Here is a 20,291-nt window from a genome sequence, read left to right as displayed (position 1 = left end):
AGTTTGAGCATTCTTTGGCATTGCCTTTCTTTGGGATTGGAATGAAGACTGACCTTTTCCAGTCCTGTGGCCACTGCAGATGATACCACTCTAATGGCAGAAAATAAAGAGGAACTAATGAACCTTTTGATGAAGGTGAAAGAAGAGAGTGAAAAAGCTGGCTTAAAACTCAGTATTCAAAAAACTAAGATCATGGTATCTGGTCCCATCACTTCATGGCAAATAGATGGGAAATAAGTGGAAACAGTGTCAGACTTTATTTTTGGGGGGCTCCAAAATCAGTGCAGATGGTGACTGCAGCCACGAAATTAAAAGACACTTGCACCTAGGAAGAAAAGCAATGACAAACCTAGGCAGTGTATTAAAATGCACGAGTTGCCAGTCCAGGTTCGATGCGTGATACTGGATGCTTGGGGCTGGTGCACTGGGACGACCCAGAGAGATGGTGTGGGGAGGGAGGAGGAAGGAGGGTTCAGGATGGGGAACACATGTATGCCTGTGGCGGATTCATTTTGATATTTGGCAAAACTAATACAATTATGTAAAGCTTAAAAATAAAATAAAATTAAAAAGAATAAAATAAAATGCAGAAGTACCACTTTGCCTGCAAATGTTCGTATAGTCAAAGCTATGGCTTTTCCAGTTGTCCTGCATAGAGGTGAGAGTTAGACCATAAAGAAGGCTGAGCACCGAAGAATTTATGCTTTTGAATTGTTCTGGAGAAGACTCTTTAGAGTCCCTTGGACAGCATGGAGATCAAACCAGTCAATCCTAAAAGAAATCAACCCTGAATATTCATTGGAAGGACTGAAGCTGAAGCTCCAAAACTTTGGTCACCTGATGGGAAGAGCCGACTCATCGGAAAAGACTCTAAAGATAAGGCAAGAGGAGAAGGGGTGACAGAGGATGAGATGGTTGGATGGCATCACTGACTCAATGGACATGAGTTTGAGCAAACTCTGGGAGTTAGGGAAGGACAGGGAGGCCTGGTGTGCTGCATTCCGGGGGTCACAAATAGATGGACACGACTGAGTGACTGAACAACAACAAGGAAAATGATGCTTTTAAAACTTTCTTAAGATCAGTTTAGCCTATAGAAAGATATTTGTCTTAGAAGAAAAATTGCCTTAATAGCGTGGTTATTTCAATAGCAACATTCTACTTGGATTTTAAAAGGATGCTAATTCCTTAAGAAACAAAAGTTCTTTTTGAATGTTATATTGCCTTCATTTTTATGCTGCTAGGGGCTAAAATATTTTATTAATACTTTATTAAATCCACTATCCACAAATTTATAAAAAGAATAAGATAGCTGTTTGCATTTCTTTTAACCAATGCATTACACTCATTACCCACCTCTGTGATGTTTCTTTTTTCTCACTGCAACCAGCTGCCAACATAGAAAAGCCCATTAATCCACTTCACAGCCCCAACAGCTGTATTCTTTTTAAATCAATGAGGCAGAGCTGCCTTACATGTGTTAGCAACTATGTATCAACTTAGGCTAAGGAGCCCATTTATCTGTGTTCTCCATCAGATATTTTGTGTTTTGGCTTTAAAAAAAAATTTATGTTAAAAAAAAAAAACCATCCAGGTTTATTGTAAAAATACAGATCACTAAAAAGAACTTAAGAAACAAAACAACAGTCTATTAAGCCACCTTCCATAACTGAAACAATAATTTTTAAAAAGTTTTGTAGCTCTGGTAACAGCTTCTGCAGCTATGAATAGTCAACATGTAATCGTATATTTAATCTCTTTTAAAGAATATAAAGATTTATCTTACCAATCAATAGTAACCCCGTGCATTTTTCCATCTCCTTTACAAATATAAATTTTTAAATTATTAACAGTATTCTTCTGGTTTACTAATTCCACTTTAAATGATATACTTAAACTTGAATTTCTTGTCGCAGAGAGTGTAGGTCATTCACCTTTGACTTCTTCTCATGTTCAGGTCATTCAGTCACGCAGCTGTATCTGACTGTTTGTGACCCCATGGACTGGAGTATGCCAGACTTCCCTATCCATCACCAACCCCGGGAGCTTACTGAAACTCATATTCATCGAGTTGGTGATGCCATCCAACCATCTCATCCTCTGTCATCCCCTTCTCCTCTGGCCTTTAATCTTTCTCAGCATCAGGATCTTTTCCAATGAATCAGTTCTTTGTATCAGGTGGCCAAAGTATTGAGTTTCAGTTTCAGCATCAGTCTTTCCAGTGAATATTCAGGACCAATTTCCTTTAGGATAGACTAGTTGGATCTCCTTGCAGTCCAAGGGACCCTCAAAGGTCTTCTCTAACACCATGGTTCAAAGCATCAATTCTTCGGTGCTCAGCTTTCTTAATAGTCCAACTCTCACACCCATATATGACTACTGGAGAAACCACAGCTTTGAATAGACAGACCTCTATTGGCAAAGTAATGTCTCTGCTTTTTAATATGATGTCTAGGTGGGTCATAACTTTTCTTCTAAGGAGCAAGTATCTTTTAATTTCACAGCTGCAGTCACCATCTACAGTGATTTTGGAGCCCCATAAAATAAAGTCTGTCACTGATTCCACTGTTTCCCCATCTATTTGCCATCAAGTGATGGGACTGGATGTTATAATCTTAGTTTTCTAAATGTTGAGTTTTAAGCCAACCTTTTCACTCTCTGCTTTCACTTTCATCAAAAGGTTCTTTAGTTCTTCTTTGCTTTCTGTCATAAGGGTGGTGTCATCTGCATATCTGAGGTTATTGATATTTCTCATGGCAATCTTGATTCTAGCTTGTGCTTAATCCATCCTGGCATTTTGCGTGGTGTACTCTGCATAGACGTTAAATAAGCAGGGTGACAATATAAAGCCTTAACATATTCCTTTCCTGATTTGAAACCAGTCTGTTGTTCCATGCCCAGTTCTAACTGTTGCTTCCTGACCTGCATACAGATTTCTCAGGAGGCAGGTCAGATGGTCTGGTATTCCCGTCTCTTTCAGAATTTTCCAGTTTGTGCTGATTCACACAATCAAAGGCTTTGGCATAGTCAATAAAACAGAAGTAAATGTCTTTCTGGAGTTCTCTTGCTTTTTTGATGATCCAACAGATGTTGGAAATTTGATCTCTGGTTCCTCTGCCTTTTCTAAAACCAGCTTGAACATCTGGAAGTTCATGGTTCATGTACTCTTGAAGCCTGCCTGGAAGAATTTTGAGCATTACTTTACTAGTGTGTGAGATGAGTGCAAATGTGCAGTAGTTTGAACATTCTTTAGCATTGCCTTTCTTTGGGATTGGAATGAAAACTGACCTTTTCCAGTCCTGTGGCCACTGCTGAGTTTTCCAAATTTGCTGGCATATTGAGTGCAGTACTTTCACAGCATCATCTTTAAGGATTTGAAAAAGATCAACTGGAATTCCATTGCATTGACTAGCTTTGTTCATAGTGATGCTTCCTAAGGCCCACTTGACTTCACATTCCAGGATGTCTGGCTCTAGGTGAATGATCACATCATCCTGGCTATCTGGATCATGAAGATCTTTTTTGTATAGTTCTTCTGTGTATTCTTGCCACCTCTTTTTGATATCTTCTGCTTCTGTTAGGTCCATACCATTTCTGTCCTTTTTGTGCCCATCTTTGCATAAAATGTTCCCTTGATATCACTAATTTTCCTGAAGAGATCTCTAGTCTTTCCCCCTCTATTGTTTTCCTCTATTTTTTTCGCATTGATCACTGAGGAAGGCTTCTCTTCTTGCCATTCTTTGGAACTCTGCATTCAAATGGGCATATTTTCCTTTTCTCCTTTGCCTTTTGCGTCTTTTCTTTTCTAAGCTATTTGTGAGGCCTCCTCAGGCAACCTTTTTGCCTTTTTGCATTTCTTCTTCTTGGGGATAGTCTTGATCACTACCTCCTGTACTATGTTACGAACCTCCATTCATAATTCTTCAGGCACTCTATCTATCAGATATAAGCCCTTGGATCTATTTGTCACTTCCACTGTATAGACGTAAGGCATTTGATTTAGGTCATACCTGAAAGGTCTAATGGTTTTCCCTACTTTCTTCAATTTAAGTCTGAATTTGATGATAAGGGGTTCATGATCTGAGTCACAGTCAGCTCCCAGTCTTGTGTTTGCTGACTGTTTAGAGCTTCTCCATCTTTGGCTGCAGAGAATATAATCAATCTGAATTTGGTATTGACCATATGGTAATGTCCATGTGTAGAGTCTTTTCTTGTGTTGTTGGAAAAAGGTGTTTGCCGTGACCAGTGCATAATCTTGGCAAAACTCTGTTAGCCTATTACCTGCTTTGTTTTGTACTCCAAGGCCAAATTTGCCTGTTGCTCCAGGTATCTCTTGACTTCCTACTTTTTCATTCCAGTCCCCTACAATCAAAAGGACATCTTTTTTGGGTGTTAGTTCCAAAAGGTCTTGTAGGTCTTCATAGAACCGTTCAACTTCAGCTTCTTCAGCATTCTGATCAGGGTATAGACTTGGATTAGTGGGATATTGAAAGGTTTGCCTTGGAAAGGAACAGAAATCATTCTGTGATTTTTGAGATTATATCCAATTACTGCATTTTGGATTCTTTTGTTGACTATAATGGCTATTCCATTTCTTGTAAGGGATTCTTGTCACAGTAGTAGATATAATGGTCATCTGAGTTAAATTCACCCAACCCATTCCAGTTTATTTTAGTTTGATGATTCCTAAAATGTTGATGTTCACTCTTACCATTTCCTTTTTGACCATTTCCAATTTGCCTTGATTCATGGACCTAACATTCCACCTTCCTGTACAATATTGCTCTCATTGGATTTTACTTCCATCACCAAGTCACATCCACAACTGGGTGTTGCTTTTGCTTTGGCTCCGTCTGTTCATTCTTTCTGGAGTTATTTCTCCACTGATCTCCAGTAGCATAGTGGGGACCTACCAACATGGGGAGTTCATATTTCAGTGTCCTATCTTTTTGCCTTTTCCTGCTGTTCATGTGGTTCTCAAGGCAATAATACTGAAGTGGTTTGCCATTCCCTTCTCCAGTGGACCACGTTTTGTCAGAACCCTCCACCATGACTTGTCCGTCTTGGGTGACCCTACACGGGTGGCTCATAATTCCATTGAGTCAGACAAGGCTGTGGTCCATGTGATCAGCTTGGTTAGTTTTCTGTGATTGTGGTTGTCATTCTGCCTGCCCTCTGATGGAGAAGGATAAGAGGCTTATGGAAGTTTCCTGATAGGAGAGACTGACAGGGGGAACTGGGTCTTGTTCTGATGGATTCCCTGTTGTTTGACTTGAGGCCAAACTGTGGTGGAGGTAGTGGAGATAATGGAGACCTCCTTCAAAAGGTCCCATCAGGCACTGCTGCACTCGGTGCCCCCAGCCCTGCAGCAGGGCCTCCGCCGACCCACGCCTCTGCCAGAGACTCCTGGACACTCACAGGCAAGTCTGGGTCAGTCTCTTGTGGGGCTAACGCTCCTTTCTCCTGGGTCCTGGTGCACACAAGGTTTTGTTTGTGTCCTCCAAGAGTCTGTTTCCTCACACAGTGTAGGTGAGGATATTAGAACTCTGATCCTTTGACCACTTTTCATCAGTGATCAGTATCTATCAGCCATAACTTTACCTGTACACTGTCAAATTAATACATTTTAGATACTCTTCTTTTTATATGGTAAAGCTGAAAACTTTTATTTATTATTTCCTGGTGGCTAAGGAAACACTGCTCCCTGTGAAACAAATTAGTATGTCTTGATTAGATTTTCTTCTTTAGTTCCTGTGAACTCCAAGGAGACTACTTCAAACATGAAGTTCAAATTGGATTCTCTTTTCTCACTTATCATTAATTATCAAAATTATGCCATATATATTTTTAATTTTATTTATTTATTTTCTTTCACTTCTTGGTCATACTGTATGGCATGGGGGAATCTTAGTCCCTAGGCCAGAAATCAAACCTGCATCCCATTCACTGGAAGCAGAGAATTTTAACCAGTGGACAACCAGGGAAGTCCTATGCCATGTATTTAAATTTGGTTAACATTGGGTAAAATTAAATTCCTATTTTATTTTATTTTTTGTTAAGAAATTACATATTTTTATACTGGGTAATTACTGAATGAAATGCATTGTACCTTCTGTTGAGAATATTTTACTCATAACTCCCTGAGTTCCTGCTCTGATTTGGACAAGTATCTTTATAGACTAGCTGTGTGGGAAGCTTTTGTAGATTCTTTTTTTTTTTTAAACCACATTCTTTCTTATATCCTAGATCTTTCTCCTTCCTTAAAAAAATACCAGAAATATATTCTTACATACTGAAATCTCTTTATTGTGACCTTATATTTGGTTGATAGTTTGTAGGGAGCCCCACGTAGAGCTCAGGGGAAAGCAGGGAGGGGTTCCCCAGAAGGACCTTGGGGGAGACTAACAGTTGTTGTTCTTTATGCTCACCCTGCACCCCAGATGCCCCAGTTTAAAATGAAGTTCTCAAAACTTCATCAAATTTCAAATTTGGTGCCAGTTTGGTTCACATGCATATGCTTTAGTTTTATCAAAGTAGAAATATTTGAATCACTTTTCTTTTGTTTTCTGAAACTGTACAAGATTGAGTACAGAACTATTTTGGGGGGTTTTGTTTTGTTAACATTTTTTTTTTTAAGTTTCTTTCAATTTGAAGATCTGTGTCTTTACTGCTGGGAAGTATTTTACTACTTTTTTAAAAGTAACTTTTTTAAAGTTATAATTTTCTACTTTCTCTTGTCTCTGTTGTCTCTCACTGGAATATTCAATAATTGAGTATTAGGTCTATTTGGTTGACCTGGCTTTGCTTCTCTGATGGCTCAGCTGGTAAAGAATCCACCTGCAATGCAGGAGACCCCAGTTCTATTCCTGGTCAGGAAGATCCCCTGAAGAAGGGATAGGCTTCCCACTCCAGTATTCTTGGGCTTCCTTGGTGGCTCAGCTGGTAAAGAATCTGCCTGCAATGCTGGAGACCTGGGTTCGATTCCTGAATTGGGAGGATCCCCTGGAGAAGGGATCCCCACTCCAGTTTTCTGGTCTGGAGAATTCCATGGAATGTATAGTCCACGGGGTCACAAAGAGTCAGACAGGAGTGAGTGACTTTCACTTTCACTTTTAGTTGATTCTTGGCCTCTTATTTTTCTTCTGCTTCTTTCTTTTAATTTGCAACCAGGTTTTTCTTACTTCCCAATGCTTCCCTTTTTTGCATCTTCATTTTCTTGAGAATTTGCAATGAGATCAGTTTTTGTGTTTTTTAATTCCATAAAGTTATTTATTTATTTTTAGAACTCAAGAATTTTTCTTTTTTTCCCCTTTTTCTGTTTTGATCAGTTGGTTTTTGTTATAGCTTTCAATTTTTTTTTTTTTTTTTAACATTAAAATATATAGAATTTTACTATTGTTACATGCAATGACACAGATTAATTTCAAAAACATTTTGCTGAGCAAAAGAAGACATACATACTATATTATTCCATTTATACAGAATTTCAGTACAAGCAAACTATTTTATTTTTTTTTTTTTATTTTTTTATTTTTTTTTTTTAATTTTATTTTTTAAAAAAATCACATGCTCCCCATCCTGAACCCTCCTCCCTCCCAACCTCCCATACCATCCCCTGGGCCTTCCCAGCGCACCAGCCCCAAGCATCCAGCATCGTGCACTGAACCTGGACTGGCATCTCGTTTCATACATGACATTTCACATGTTTCAATGACATTCTCCCAAATCTTCCCACCCTCTCCCCACAGAGTCCATAAGACTGTTCTATACATCAGTGTCTCTTTTTGCTGTCTCGTTGGGTTATCGTTACCATCTTTCTAAATTCCATATACATGCGTTAGTATACTGTATTTATGTTTTTCCTTCTGGCTTACTTCACTCTGTATAATAGTCTCCAGTTTCATCCACCTCATTAGAACTGATTCAAATGTATTCTTTTTAATGGCTGAGTAATACTCCATTGTGTATATGTACCACAGCTTTCTTATCCATTCATCTGCTGATGGACATCTAGGTTGCTTCCATGTCCTGGCTATTATAAACAGTGCTGCGATGAACATTGGGGTACACGTGTCTCTTTCCCTTCTGGTCTCCTCAGTGTGTATGCCCAGCAGTGGGATTGCTGGATCATAAGGCAGTTCTATTTCCAGTCCTTTAAGGAATCTCCAACAAGTGGTGCTGGGAAATCTGGTCAACCACTTGTAAAAGAATGAAACTAGAACACTTTCTAACACCATATACAAAAATAAACTCAAAATGGATTAAAGATCTCAACATAAGACCAGAAACTATAAAACTCCTAGAGGAGAACATAGGCAAAACACTCTCTGACATACATCACAGCAGGATCCTCTATGACCCACCTCCCAGAATATTGGAAATAAAAGCAAAAATAAACAAATGGGACCTAATTAAACTTAAAAGCTTCTGCACATCAAAGGAAACTATTAGCAAGGTGAAAAGACAGCCTTTTGGGAGAAAATAATAGCAAATGAAGCAACCGACAAACAACTAATCTCAAAAATATACAAGCAACTCCTACAGCTCAACTCCAGAAAAATAAATGACCCAATCAAAAAATGGGCCAAAGATCTAAATAGACATTTCTCCAAAGAAGACATACAGATGGCTGACAAACACTTGAAAAGATGTTCAACATCACTCTTTATCAGAGAAATGCAAATCAAAACCACTATGAGGTACCATCTCACACCAGTCAGAATGGCTGCGATCCAAAAGTCTACAAATAATAAATGCTGGAGAGGGTGTGGAGAAAGGGGAACCCTCTTGCACTGTTGGTGGGAATGCAAATTAGTACAGCCACTATGGAGAACAGTGTGGAGATTCCTTATAGCTTTCAATTTGATTACTTACTTCCTGGTTGCTATTTTCTTCATGTGTCTGGTGATCAGAAGTTTTCTATTGACGTTTTATGATGACAAAATTGTATTAATTATTCTGTGCAGCAATCCTGATATTCCTCTTTTTCTATGCACGTGAATTTGCTTACATAATAAGCCTTCTCTGAACAAAGAGACTGACAAGTGTTCTGTGAGGGGATGAAGTGGTCAATTTTGAGGCTTTGCTGGGAATAAGTGGGCAGTAGGCAGCCAACTGCTTAGAAATTTGGTACATTGTTTTCTCAAACTGAGATTTCATACAGGAGATTATCTCCTATTGTTTGCTTCCCATTTGGCCACTTCTAAACTTAGATTTACAATAGAAAGTTCTTGAAATGTCCAGCAATTTGCACACTCTTTATTCCAGAGGACACTCTTCTATTGTATGAATTCTTGTTTCCCTGATCTGAGTTGGTTTGAGCAATGTAGAAGAAAGCATCAAAAACAAAACAAACCCTTTGCTGCTCTCTTTTAATAGTTTAATCAACCAGTGTGGAGATGGAGGAGCCAAATTCTCTCCATTCTCAGTTCCGATGCTCTGGGTAGGGATCAATTTCTTCTTAGTTCCTGGTATAAAGCATGTGACCCAAAACCAAGGGAATTAATTCAACCCATTTTGTTGGCCACAGGATTCTTTCTAGAACAAGCAAGTATTTATTCTGATGCAAAAAAAAATTAATTAATTTTATATTATATTCAAAATAAATTTCAGATGGCGTACACCAATAAATATTAAAAAGAACAATCTAAAAACCATTAATCTAAAGGAAAATCATTTTATGATCTTGGGCTAGTAAAAGTTTTTTTTTTAATTATATTCTGAAATCACAAAACATCAAAGGGAACATTGAAATATTTGATGACAGAAAAATATAAATATTTTGTGTTTTTGACAAGCTCTAAACTGCAAGCAGAAATTGGCAAGGCAATTTCTGTTATTAAACTACAGATTGTAATCGATATTATCTAAACAATTCCTGTCAAATAGTAAGAAAAAGACAAGAATTCCTGAATAAAAACTCATGAATATTTACCAAAGCAGATATGTAGAAGAATGCTTACCTCAACTGTGTTCTAGTAGTAAAAAATTGGATTTTGTTAGTCATTCAGTCGTGTCTGATTCTGTGTGGCCCCATGGACTGTAGCCTGCCAGACTCCTCTGTTCTTGGGATTTCCCAGGCAAGGTACTGGAGCGGGTTGCCATTTCCTCTTAAAGGTGTTCTTCCCCACCCAGAGACTGAACTCACATATCTTGTGCATCCTGCACTGGCAAGCGAGTTCTTTACCACTAGCACCACCTGGGAAGCTCCCCAGATGGGAAGAAACACGAATGTCCAATAATCAAATGAGAATATTCTATATACATCACATATTCATTGTTGTTCAGTCTCTCAGTTGAGTCTGACTCTGTGACCCCATGGACTGCAGCACGCCAGGCCTCCCTGTCCATCACCATCTCCCAGAGCTTGCTCAAACTCATGTCCATCGAGTCAGCGATGCCATCCAACCATCTCATCCTCTGTCGTCCCCTTTTCCCGCTGCCTTCTATCTTTCCCAGCATCAGAGTCTTTTCCAACGAGTCAGCTCTTTGCATCAGGTGGCCAAAGTACTGGACCTTGAGCTTCAGCATCATTCCTTCCAATGAATATTAGGACTGATTTCCTTTTTAGGATTGCCTAGTTTGGTCTCCTTGCAGTCCATAGGACTATCCAGAGTCTTCTCCAACACCACAATTTGAAAGTATCAATTCTTCAGCGCTCAGCCTTTATGGTCAACTCTCACATCCATACATGACAACCAAAAAACCATAGCTTTGACTATATGGACCTTTGTCAGCAAAGTAATGTCTCTGCTTTTTAATATGCTCCCTAGGTTTGTCATCAGAGAAGGCAATGGCACCCCACTCCGGTACTCTTGCCTGGAAAATCCTATGGACAGAGGATCCTGGTGGGCTGCAGTCCATGGGGTTGCTAAGAGTCGGACACAACTGAGCGACTTCACTTTTACTTTTCACTTTCCTGCATTGGAGAAGGAAATGGCAACCCACTCCAGTGTTCTTGCCTGGAAAATCCCAGGGACGAAGGAGCCTGGTGGGCTGCCGTCTATGGGGTTGCACAGAGTCGGACACGACTGCAGCGACTTAGCAGCAGCAGCAGCAACAGGTTTGTCATAGCTTTTCTTTCAAGAAGCAATCGTCTTTTAATTTCGTGGTTGCAGTCACCGCCCACAATGATTTTGGAACCCAAGAATATAAAGTCTGTCACTCTTTCCACTTTTCCCCCATCTATTTGCCATGAAGTGATGGGACCAGGTGCCATGATCTTAGTTTTTTGAATGTTGAGTTTTAAGATCTTTCCTGTAGCTCTCCTGAAACACAGGAGACCTGGGTTTGATCCCTGGATCAGGAAGATCCTCTGCAGGAAGGGAATGGCAGTCCATTGCAGTATTCTTGCCTGGAGAATCCCATTGACAGAGGAGCCTGGCAGGCAACAGTCTGACTAACACTATTACAAGCCAGCTATTTCACTCTCTTCTTTCACCATCATCAAGAGGATTTTTAGTTCCTGTTTGCTTTCTGCCATAAGGGTGGTGTCATCTGCATACCTGAGGTTATTGATATTTCTCCCAGAAATCTTGATTCCAGCTTGTGCTTCATCCAGCCCAGCATTTCTCATGATGTGCTCTGCATATAAGTTAAATATGCAGGGTGACAATATACAGCCTTGACATACTCTTTTCCCAATTTGGAACCAGTTCATTGTTCCATGTCCAGTTTTAACTGTTGTTTCTTGACCTGAATGCAGGTTTCTCAGGAGGCAGATAAAGTGGTCTGGTATTCCCATCTCTAAGAATTTTCTAGTTTGTTTTGATCCACACAGTCAAAAGCTTTGGCATAGTTGAAGCAGATATACTAACGTTAAAAAAATGAGCTTGCTCTACATGTATTTACTTGGATGAAACTCACATATGCCAAACATAAAAAGCAAGTTGCAAAAGCATATATATTCTGAGATTTTGACAAAACATTTGAGGCATGCAATAAAATTCTGTGTGTATTTATTTATTTACTGATTAAGTGTACAAATAGTAAAAGCAAACAAGTGGGCCTTATTATCTGGAAGGTGAGAAGAGGGAGGTAAGGGGATAGAATATACGTAAAGAACATGTACTGATCCATTCAGTGACCTTCATTTATGTTTGATGTTTTATTTCTTAAGGTAGGCTCTTATTTTAATATCTAAATATGTTTTTGTTGGGCTTCCCTGGTGGCTTAGTGGTAAAGAATTCACCTGACAGTGCAGGAGACATGGGTTCTATTCTGGCCCAGGGAGGTTCCACATGCCGAGGAGTAAGGTTCCACATGCCGAGGAGTAACTAACTAAGCCTGAGAGCTACAGCTACTGAGCCTGTGTGCAGCACCAACGGAAGCCTGAGGACCCAGAGCCCATGCTCTGCAAGAAAAGAAGGTGCAGCACTGAGAAGCTCTTGTACCACAGCTAGTTAGTAGCCCCAGTAACCTCAACTAGGGAAAAGCCCTCACAGCAAGGCAGACTCAGCATACCCCAAAATAAATACATAAAATTATTAAAAATAATAATAAATATGTTTCATTAATTAAAAATTAAAAGCAATATGACTTAGAAGATATCATTTAAGCTTTGGCATCCAAAAGCTAACGCTAAGCTTGCAGGCAATGATGCACTTTTGTGTTGTCAGCTGTAACTTAAAGAATGGTATTCCCAGGTGGATCAGTGAGAAAGAATCCACCTGCCGATGCAGGAGACTCAGGAGATGCAGGTTTCGATCCCTGGGTCGGGAAGATCTGCTGGAGGAGAAAATGACAGCAATTCCAGTATTCTTGCCTGGGAAATCCCATGGATGGAGGAGCCTGGTGAGCTGGGGTCACAAAAGAGTCAGCAAGTCTTAGAGACTAAACATAGCAACAACCTGCAGAATGCCAATTACACAGGCAGGCACTGCTATTACTGTCATCTTCCAGTTGAAAATCAGAAATTTAAATTAGGAAATATGAACTATCTGAGGCTGAATATTGAGATCTTGGAGGTACTTAATACCAGGCACAGCAGCTTCTTTGAGGATGGGTCCCAAATCTAGATCTCTAAACTTCTTTTACATGGAAACGGAAGAGTGAGGCAAGATTTGCAATTCTGAGGAAGCTCATTAAACTCTCATTGATCAGACAAGAAAAGTGGAAGTTAATACATTAACCTCGGCTTGTATTTGAAATTTGACACTTGCTTGTTTGGCAAATGGAAGGATTAACCCAAGTAGTCAAGTGTGTTGTTCAAGTCCAAAGGGAGTCCTTTTATTTAGGTACTATGTTATGCCCCAAATGAGTAACTCTCTTATATTTCTGACTTCTTCAAACTTGTATCACTACATTGTCCAAGTAAAATCATTATAATAATGTTAATAATCTTTAAGTATTTGACAAGCATTCCAGATTATACATAATTTCCTTTATGTTATCCTCATTTATTTTAAATGGTCAGTGACAACTTTGACTGTTAGGAAGCACTAAATGTTAAAACAGTAGCATCGTAACTAGTAATTTTCCAACTGTTTATATGAAGAATTTATAATATTCTCAAATTGACCCCAGATCTCTGAATTATAACCTTAACCTCAAGGGGCCCAGCCTGGAAATATGTATCTTAAAAACATCTCCCTAAATGGTTGTAGTCATTAGCCATATTTGAAAAAAAAAATTAAATAATTTGTATCACTACTCATGTTTAGATTTTTGGTTATTACCTTATATTTCATTTTTTACTTGCATATTGATTTTATGTTGATTATCTGATGTATATGCATTGCTTGATTATAAGGTATGTCATTCCATACATTGAATAGCCTTACTGTGCCGTATGAGAAGATTAATTTAGTTTTGTAAGCAATCATAAACTCTAACTCATCAGGACTCAGAATATATATCTACAGTTACAAGCAATGTCTTCTTTCACAGCCCAGAACGAGTGATCAGCATTTGCTATTTTTATTTCCCTAGTAAAATACTTTTATTATTTAAAAAACTGAAGCAGGGTCTAGATTAAGTGCAGCTGAACCGGATGGAGCTGAGATATTTAAACTTAAGAACATAAAAATATTACAGTTTGTCAGATCAAAGGTGCATCTTAGTTTCTTATCTCTGACACAGACACAGGGAAGGTTAAAAAGTATTAATTGGTAATTATACTTCATGACACAAACCTCTAAAGCTACAGGCTAGATCCTGAACCTTATTCTTTTTAAGGATTAATTTTACTCATATTTTATTCATATGTTTTTTTCAAATCCCTCTTACTTAGTTTGTTCTATTTCTTAGATCATCTGCTTTGTATTCTTAATGAACTCTATATTTTTATTACCTGTTCTATAAAATAATAGGACTTGATTTTCATCCAATTTTGCTTTCTTTAGCCTCAAAGGATTGTTCCTTCTTGTAAACTTCCTGGATAATTGAGTCGATCTGTGTCCACTTTGTCTCACTGTAATGATATTATAAAGACTGGCACAGCCTTTTTCAAACAATTTCTGTATAGAAAAAAGTTTTGTAGAAATGGAAGCTACTGTATCTCTTTAGCTATTTTAATGTTCTATTCTGTAGACTTTTCTAAATCATGTGCTTTCTTGTTAAAACACTTACGAAACAGGTGCATTAAGTCTTTGTGTAAGGTTTTACTTTGGGGTTTATTTTCTAAACCTCTCATGGTGAATGCCAGTAACATATTGTAAATATTTTATATTTTCAATCTGTTTAATCAAGAAATTACCTGGCTATGATTTTTCTCTAGAAGCTTTCAATAGAAGACTGTGACAGAGAATCTAAAATTTCCTTTTTTGACTGGGAAAGGAAACATTCATTCAACACATGTCTTTTTGAGTGTCTATCCTGTGTTAGACACAATTCTAGATGCTATAGATGTAATGATGAAAAAAAATCTCCGTTCATGGATGTAGCTTTCATTCCATGTGAGTACAGGTTGCAAAATAATTAGACAAGTAAATGATAGTGTGACAGGTAATGAGATACGTTAAGAAGAAAATAAAGCAGGTCATGGGGAGTCAGAAAACACGGGGCCTTCTATGTAAAAACAACAAAAAAATTGTCTTTTAACCTGATTGAGAAGGCAGATGACTGGAGGATTTGAAAGAGAAACAAAACAAAACTTAATCTAGCCTGATTTTAATACTATCAACCAAGCAGCCACATTCAGATAACATTCCAGGAAGGCAAGGTGAGTAGCAGAAAGGGTGATTGCTTTAATTTACGAGACAGATGGTGATGGTTTGAGCAAGTGTAAGGGCAGTTAGGCATGGTTAGAATATGGACATATTTAGGAAGCAGGTCCACATCTTGAGAAAATAGGAAGTTTCAAAGGAATTTTCATGTCATTTGTCCAAAACAAATAGAAATAAAGTATGTCAACTGAGATAGGAACACTAAGAATTTCAAGAGTTACTGTTTTCAAGCCATAGTAAGTATAATTTAGTGGGTGGTTTGAAATCCAGAGTAGAATCCTAATCTATAGACATTTGCTGATCCCAGTTAGAATGTGGGTCTAACAGACACGATACGTGCACACGTGCGTGCTAAGTCACTTCAGTCATGTCTGACTCTGACTCATGGACTGTAGCCCGCTGGGCTCCTCTGTCCATAAGAGTTTTCAGGCAAGAATGCTGGAGTGGGGTGCCATGCCCTCCTCCTGGGTGTCTTCTCGACACACAGATCGAACCTGAGTCTCTTATGTCTCCTGCATTAGCAGCCATGTTCTTTACCACTAGCACCTGCTGGGAAGCCCATGTAAGATACCTAGAATGGTCAAATTCATAGAATCAGAAACTACATTGGTAGATCCCAGGGTCTAGGGGGTGGAGGAGTTTGGGGAGGGGGAATGGGGACTTAGTGTGTAATGGAGACAGAGCTTCAGTTTAGGAAAGTGAAAAATTTGGGAGATGGATGATGGTGAGAATTACACAACAATGTGAATGTACTTAATACCTCTGAACTGTACAGTTAAATATGGTTAAAAAAAGAGAATGAGGGTCTAAACAGAGTGATCCAAAAGTGAACTGGGGGACTCACTATCATCAGATCAGTTCCTAGGAATTACCTGGAGATACTTAGGGAGATTTCTTTTTATATCCATTTATCTTCAACTCCTCTGATGTGACAAGACTTTCTTTAGAGTCATTCCATAGCGTCCCAGAAACACAAGCCTCAGTGAGTCTGTAATATGCTCTAAGACTCTTTCACGAATGGCTGCTGAACTGCCTTCCCAGGGAGCCCTTGGGCTGGCTGCAGAGACCCAGGCTTGGGAAGAGGGTCTGCTCTCTTGCTACAGATTCTTATACCATGTAAGAATTTCTCTGGAAAGTTCTGTTGCCAACCCTGGCCACAGCAGCCTGCAACCTGAAGTCCATGTGGGCAGCCACAGGCTTAGTATACATTGATAATACATTGAGTGGCATTCTGACCCTTCCTGCATTAAGACAACAATAAATACACCAATATTTTGCTTTCTTATTAAGAATATATTTTATACTTTCTTTAGGACTTTTTCTATTAATATGCAAATATTAATCTTTAGATGTTTGGCTTCACAAATACAAACTGGTTCTGGGTAAATGCAGAAAAGAAAAAATTTATTTTAAGAATTTGGGGATCCCACAGGGAAACTGTGTGGTGAAGAGCTAGTTTACTAGGGACAGTGAGCTGACTACTCCACCCCTGTGGACAGTGGCGCTAAGTTAAGCCTCTCGTAGAGTCATAGCTGAGATAAATGAACTCCAGTCATTTTCAGTTTGTTGTCTGCCTCTTCAAGAGTCTGAATCTCAGAGAAAGAACATCTAATTCATTGGATCCACTGGTTGGGCCAGACCTATTCCAACTCATTGGGCACATGACTGACATTTGTCCACAAAAATGCACTTTATGTAAAATGGTGTGATCAGGAGGAATAAAAGCAAATATCATGTGCCTACTATGAGGGATATTTTGAATCAGAAAAGAAAAAAAAAGGTTGTTAAAAATATTATTGAAAGCCCTTTGAAAAAAATCATATAGTAAATCAGAAGAATAAGAATTCTACTTTCATCAATATGCATTCCAGAGGAAGTAAAGAATGAAGTATTCAAATCAAATTAAAAAAAAATCAGAGTAAGGAAAGGCACCCTATACAAAGTGAAAAATCAAGGAAAAGTCAGAAAGAAAGAAAATTGGAAGAATTTATTGCTTTACCAATGAGGGGAGTTTGATTGGTTGGAAAAAAAAAAAGACCAGAATAATTAGAGGGCATATTATCAAGCTGGAAGAATCCTATTATACTTAGCACACACAGAGTTAATATTTTTAATAACTTCTACAAATCAATATGAAAAAGGTGAACACCCCAATAGAAATATGAGCAGAGAACTTTAACTGACATTTTACAAAGAAGAAATGTAAATGGCCAAAGAATATGCGAAAATGCATTCAATCTCCCTAGCATTCAAAGACATAAAATGAAAATAACAATGAGATGTCATTTTCATCTACTAAATTGTCAATGACATTAAAAATCATTATACGAAGTATTTAGGTGACTACAGTGAAAGGGAAGCTCCCTTGATAACGGTGAGAGATTTTTCTGAGCTGACTGTATAAGTTCCTGCCTTTTCAACTGAAGTTTTAAGAGTAAAGATTTTTATTGGCAGTTTGTTGTTGTTGCTAGATATAAAACAAACCAACTCTGGTAGGCTTAAACAAAAGAAAGCATTGTTGGCAGGGTATTATGGTATCTCACAGGCTTCCATGCTACCTCAGATGGTGAAGAAACTGCCTATAATGCAGGAGACCTTGGTTCAATCCCTGGGTCAGGAAGATCCCTTGGAGATGGGGGCTACCCACTCCAGTATTCTTGCCTGGAGAATCCCGTGGACAGAGGAGTCTGGTGGGCTGCAGTGCATGGGGTCGCAGAGTCTGATACAACTGAGAGACTAACTCTATGGTATCTCGTGGAATCTAAAATGGTGCCAAGCAGCCAGGCTTTGAAGATAGTATGAATCTGGTAGCTCTAGGAAAGTGATCAATAGTGGTCTTGACAATTGGAAGAATCAAGGCAGTTCTCTGAATTTCTTTCTCTAGAGCACTGCCAACGTCACACTACCCAGCCATGGCAAGATGCTGATTAAATAAGTCTATCTCCTGGCTGTTTCCAGACTGCACTATAGGACCGTATATTGAAGACTTGTCATGTGTCATGAAGTGTAGTTCTGGAGAGCTGAGCTAACTCACATGTCATTTTTACGTAAGCTGAAATAGAGAAGGGAAAAGGGAGGAATCCGGGAGAATGATCTGCAGTCCTGCCATTGATAGTAACACATCTGAGAACGAACTAGTTATCATTCATCTGGTTCTTACTGTGTGTTGAAAATTATGCTAGGTACTAGAAATTAATACACCCCATCTCTCATTATGGACAGTTTACTTTTTAAGAAAATTACATGTTGATATCTTGCTAGCTCTGTTCATTAGATGTCTTCACGCATGGTATTTGGTGTCATGTTTTTGTGATGGTTCTGCACAGTTTAAGTTGCAATTACTATATAATATCTTGTATGTGCTTTATACATCACAGATTCTATCTTTATATATATTTTTTAAGAAAAATAGTATTTGGATTTTTACCTTTGCTTGCATATGTTAGAAAAATTTCAAGTGCATTCAATAAACTTTGAAATTCCTATTTATATAAAAATGTAAATTACAAATAATTCTCTAATAAAGGAAGCCGCTTAGTAGGGTTCAGTCTCTAGGTAACACATATTATTAGTCCAATCTAAGTTACTTATTCAAATGTCTATATGGGTTAAGTCTGTTTAATATATATATATAATTGAGATATAGTGCAGCTTTCATTAATGAAAAGTAATGAAAGCTGCACTATATCTCAATTTTTAATGATACATACCAGAACAATATTAGAAAAAAAGAATGATGCGATAAATTATATATGAAACATTTTACATAGAAGTAAGCACAATAATTAAAATCACGGACTCTGCCATTTAATAGCTGGATGACCGATAGTAAATTATAAAATTTCTCTGAGTCTAATTTTCATTGTATGACAAATGGAAATATTAATAGTTTATACCTCATAGTTTTATGTGATGATGAATGAGCTTATACATATAAAGTACTTAGCAAAAGTAGCTGGAAAATAATGTTAGTCAATGTTTACATTATTATTAACATAAATATCAGCTATATTGGAGCAGTGATACACACAAAGAGATGATAAATAGGCAGTATAGAGCGTGTATTATCACCACAGGTTAATCTATGATCAATTTATGATTTAAAGAGCTGGATTAGGATGATAATTCAAAAAACTTGAACTTGAAGCATAATCTACTGAAGTTTGATTATTGAACCCAAATAAAATGAATAGAACACTAATTTTTAAAACATTTTAAGACTTTATTATGTTTTTAGAGCAGTTTAGGTTCACAGAAACATTCAGAGGAAGGAGCAGAGAGTCCTCTATATCCTTTGTCCCCACGTAAACCCCATAACCTCCCCCATTATAAACACCACCACCAGAGTAGCACATTTGCTACAATTGATGAAACTATATCAATAAATCATAATCATCCAAATTTCATAATGTACCTTAGGGTTCACTCTTGCTGTCGTACATTCTCTGGCTGTGGACAAATATGAAATGACATATATCCATAAACACTGATTTTTAAGAAGTGTTAATTGGCATTATAAATGGCTAAAAAGTTGTCTAGAATTGACTGTAGACCATATTACCCCGGCGCACCTCTGGCCTTTGAAAGCATTCGTTTCCAGCATAAATAGCATTTGCAATGACAGTTACGGAGCCTTAAGGATAAGCTATTGAAAAGGTAAGAGTGTATTTATTCAGATTTTATTTGTGTAGAGGCTGCTGTTGACTGTGTTTTCCAGAGTTACCTCAAACAAAAGCATACCAATCAGACTTGGAAAGGGAAGAGGAAAATCTTCTGAACAGAGCAGTGAGGTTGTGAATTTAAAAGTAAAGGATAGGGAAGACTAAAGATTGAATAGATGGATTTTCAAAGGACCAACTTGAGGGAGAAAACTGAAACTATATGGGATAGTGTATTCTGATTTAAATGTGTATGCTGAAGTTCTTTTGACAGAAAAGAAATATAATGGGAAAGTAAAAGCAAGAATGCCATCATACATCAATGAATTTGATACTCAAGGTATTCATTTGAATTCCCATTTAGATGTCAAGTTTAAAAAGTATCAGCAACAGCAAAACAAACAAGCACAGAGATGGTAGTGGAAATTAAATAAAAATTTTAAATATTCTAAATTGAGTGAACTCATAC

Source organism: Bos mutus, chromosome 12, assembly GCF_027580195.1.
Source record: "Bos mutus isolate GX-2022 chromosome 12, NWIPB_WYAK_1.1, whole genome shotgun sequence".
NCBI classification, from domain to species: Eukaryota; Metazoa; Chordata; class Mammalia; order Artiodactyla; family Bovidae; genus Bos; species Bos mutus.
The sequence above is the reverse complement of the archived record's forward strand: the minus strand, read 5'-3'. Positions refer to the sequence as shown.